Genomic DNA, 4,772 nt, shown 5'->3' with positions numbered 1-4,772 from the left:
TGTTTCATAGAAAGAAAGGCACTTCTGTTGTATTCCTAGGTGTAAATGTTGATGATATTATTCTTACACGAATAAACAATGATGAGATCAATGAACTAAAACACTTCCTTCATCATCAGTTTAAAATTAAAGATCTTGATAGATTGCATTATTTTTTGGGTTTAGAAATTCTGTACAAAATAGATGGGATTCTCATCTCTCAAAGGAAGTTAGTTTTCGACCTTCTCAAAGAGTTCAATTGTGACCATCTTGATCCATTAACTTCTCCCCTTGATCCCAATGTTAAGCTATAAGCTCATGAAGGAAAAATATTGGATGATCCTACTTACTACAGAAAGTTGGTTGGCAAACTGATTTTTCTTACTAATACCAGACTTGATCTAGAATATGGTGTACAACTTCTCAGTAAGTTTATGCAGGATCTCGGGGAACCTCATTAATGTGTTGCTTGTCATATGCTCAGGTATCTCAAGAAGGATCCTACCCTAGGTGTTTTCATGTCCTCTTCTCCAAATTTCAAAGTGAATGCTTACTATGATTCTGATTGGGCTGATTGCCCTGACTCAAGGAAATCAGTCACTGGTTACATTGTGCTGCTAGGAGAAAGATCTATTAGTTGGAAATCTAAGAAGAAAGAAACAATTTTCCTCTCTTTAGCTGAAGCTGAGTATAGGTCACTGAGAAAAGTAGTGGGAGAACTGGTCTGGTTACAAAGTTTGTTTGTGGAATTAACTGTGCCTAGCCATAGGGCCTTTCCTGTACAGTGTGATAGTCAAGCAACTATTCACATTACCAAGAATCAGGTGTTCCATGAATGTATGAAACACATAGAAGTGGATTGTCATTTTGTGAGAACAAACCTTCAAGAAGGGCTCCTCACATTGCATCACATCGGCATAGCTGATCAGTTAAAAGATATTCTCACAAAGGCCCTTACTAGAGTAAAACATTGTGCCCTATTGGACAAGTTGGCTCTGCATTCCTCACCTCCAACTTGAGGGGTGTGGGTATTGAGATTATAGTTTCAAAGTATTGATTAGTTGTTGTAGTTCGTTACTAGTCCAATAATTAGTTACAAGTTGCCAACTGTCAAGTTAGTTATTTTTGTTGGTTAGGCTTCTAGATAGTTTGATCCATATTGTATAACTAACGTTGTGTATTGCATTCTGTAAATCAATCAAATTGAATCAGTTGGAATTCCACAAAATCATCTCTCTACTTTTTCTCGATATGAGCTCTAGTCCTTCAATGGAGTTTTTCACTTCCCAAAGCCTATGATCTTAACACTTACTAATATATAAGTGCCAACAAATAGGCAGGTCATGGTCAACATGTTTGCTTGACACTTTAAGGATATTTTTGTAATTTGTTTTTATAATTTTTTCATTTTAATTAATTAATTTTATTTTTTATTCTTTTATATATATTTAAAAATTGTGTTAATATATATAAAAGACTAGTTTACTGTTGTAGTTGATAGGTGGTTTTCTCTATGTTGATTTTGTTCCTTTCCTGAGTAGTCTCGAATTCTTGATTTTGGTTTGCTTGATTTGCTATTTTGAGGTTGATCTACTTTTCCTTTTTGATGTATACTAGATTGATATTGGTAATCAATCTATTTGATTTTGTGTAACTAGTTGACATATGCACAATTCCTTCTTTTCCCACAATCAAAACGGAGATTTGTCATTATGTAAAATATCTCAGAATGTAACAAACTATTGTAGACCTTTTTTCTCAAATAAGTAGGATCCAACATGGAAAACGTATTTCTAGTATTATTAAATATTTATCAAATAAAAAAATATGTCATTTTCTTGGGCAAAGAGGGATTCAGGATTTCGAGTCTCTGGGTGCCAAGTAGGTTCATCGGTTAAATCAATTTTAGACTTCAGTCGAATTATTTGTCTTTTCAATCTATGACAAATCAAATAATAGAATATGAACAATAATAAGATGACAATTTATGTATTATATATACTACAAATTCTTTGTGCATGAGTCATGCTAATCTTCTCCACATTGTTTCAATTTTATCAGATGTCTCCAAAGGAGCAAAGTTTATTGTTTTAATTTAGATGCTATTGTTGAAAGTCGAATTCAAGACCGACGATGGAAAAAAAATTTCTCACGTAATATTTGGGAAAAATCTTTTTAGCTCAGCTAATTGACTATTTAGACTCTTACCTTACCATTTTCCCTTCCCTACCTCTATATAAATACAAATTTTCACCCCACATTTGATTGAGATCATAAAGTAAACAAAGTGAAAAATTTCAATTATACTATTAATATCATAAATATTCATCATTCATTTCTAATTGTCCTCGACAAGTTTTCATAATCTGAAAACGATCAATGACGATTTGTATTTACAAATAGATCATGTTTTATGTAACATGCTAGTCAAACTTATACTTATAAATTACTCCATATTAAGATAACAACTATTAGAAACAAACAAAGAAAGAAAATAATGTGCCGCTGTCAAATTAAGGGAGCAAGTTAAAATTGCAAATAAAAAAAAATGTCAGGGCCTTAGCGAGATTCGACCTCGCGACTTCTGCATTATTATATGACCCTTAAGCCAAGTGCACCACAAGGCATTTTGGGTGCCTGGCTGGCACGTTTAGTATTTGTAATTATATTGTAGATATATACCTATATATATATACTAGACTTTCTGTCGAAGCTGGTGTGTGGCGTAGCACCCCACGAACCTTAGTAGATCCGCTCCTGTTCTTGGGAATGACTGAAAATGAAAATATATCATATAAATTAGGATAAATCAGTAGTATTTTTTATGGGTTTTCAAATTTACAAATTCCATTTCAAAAAACTCAATAATTTTTTCATTTAAATTTACGGTCTAAATTTAAAATTTCAATAATATTACATAAATTAGAACAGAAAAAATATTTATTTACTCTGAAAAAGATTAATATGTACCAATTTTGTTTTAGGTTCTTTAATTAAATGATTAAAACATTGTTCCGTTAAATGTTTCTCCTAAATAAACTAAGGGGTTTTTTGGTTGAGTGTATTAACAAAAATAATGTGTGTATTCACTTTATGTATTAGTAATATCTTGTTTGGTATAGTTTTTCATGCTATGCATTAGTAACAAACTCTATTGTGTATTATAAATATCATGAATTTAAAGATATTAGTAATGCAAGAGATTTTAATGCATGCATTAGCAAGGTTAAAGACCCCTAAATTTTATTTTGTACATCTTTTTCACTATAATTGTGAAAAGTGTCTTTGTAAATAAATATTTATATGCAATAAATGCTATATTTAATACACCAAACTAAATAATACACAAAAAGTAATATATATATATATATATATAATTAATATGAACATTATTAAAATAAATATTATTAATACATTTTATTTAGTATCAGAGCTATGGATAATAAGAAACATGGTAAGAAAAATACTAGTAGAAAATTAAGAAAAATGAGAAGAAAATTAAACAAATTATATCCGGAATATAAACAACTTAATATCACAAAAACTGATAATGAAAAATTAAATCAATTAATAGATAATATATCTAAAATAGAATATAAATATATTCAATATTTAAAAATACAATGAATAACAAGAATAACGAATATAGACAAAAACTTAATGAAATAATTATAGAAAAACGACAAGAATTAGAACATAGGCAAAATAGACTTAATAGTAATATATTTGCAGGAATTTGTCACAAATCTATACTAGCACAAAGAAAGACTATTTTTTATCTAGAAATACAAATAAATAACTTAGAATATAAACTACAACATAATTTATAAATGAATAAAGAAGAATACGCAATAGATGAAAAAACATATGAAAATTATGACGGATTAAAAATAAAGATAATATTTTCTAATCTAGGAAGAAGATATAAGAAAATAGGTGATAATATAAGTTTAATGTTAGAAAAAGAAACGGTAAAACTAGAAGATAGTTTAACTGCTATGGTAAGAATAACAAAAGAAAATGAAGAAATAGATAGAAGAACGGAAATTGAAAAAATAAAACAACAAGCAAAAAAGGAAGTACAACAATTAGAAGAAGTAAAAAATACTAAAATAATAGAGCTAGAAAAAGAGCTAGCAATATTAAAAGAAATGTATGAAATTAAACAAAAAGAAAAAGAACAAAAAACAAAATTAGCAAATGAGATAATTAAAATTAAAGAAAAATTGCAATTACAAGATGAATTAGAAGAAAAAGAAGAAAATAACCAAGATAATCTACCCGAAATAAGAGTTGATGAAATAAACGATGATGATCTAGAACAACATTCGGAAACAAGTGAAACATATACGGAACTTTTAGCAAATATAGATAATACAAAGAATTTAGAAGTAAATGCAGAAGACGTAGACATGGACGAAAAACCTAGCACATCAGGAGTAAAAAACCCAAAAAATTTTAATCCAAAATATTATAATAAAAATTATGAACAATATAATAAAGAAAAAACTACATGGGATAAAAGATTAAATAAAAAATGGACGCCTAAACCAATAACTGGACAACATGAATTTTTAGATTTAGACTGTGTAGCAGACATAAATAAAACAATCCAATTATGGGTAGGATACATATCAAAACAATTAATAGATAACAAGATAGTAATAGCAGAGGCACCAGGATACATAGAAAGAACAATTATAGGAACAGTAAAATTATGGCTACAAAATTTAACAAATGAAAGCTTAACAACTTTAAGAAATAATAAAAAATTTGATGGTGAAATAGCCACT

General features: G+C 28.8%; 1 non-coding gene across 1 annotated transcript; it reads right to left on the bottom strand.

Moving 5' to 3' along the window:
• Nucleotides 1-1,958: 1,958 nt before the first annotated feature.
• LOC125843375 (U6 spliceosomal RNA) lies at nt 1,959-2,057 on the bottom strand. Its single transcript, XR_007443975.1, has one exon. It is a non-coding gene; the product is annotated as a U6 spliceosomal RNA (small nuclear RNA).
• Between the last annotated feature and the right edge of the window lie 2,715 nt (nt 2,058-4,772).

The sequence above is a fragment of the Solanum stenotomum genome, chromosome 10 (assembly GCF_019186545.1).
Source record: "Solanum stenotomum isolate F172 chromosome 10, ASM1918654v1, whole genome shotgun sequence".
NCBI lineage: Eukaryota > Viridiplantae > Streptophyta > Magnoliopsida > Solanales > Solanaceae > Solanum > Solanum stenotomum.
Note: the sequence above shows the minus strand (reverse complement) of the source record. Positions and strands in the feature narration are given on the sequence as shown.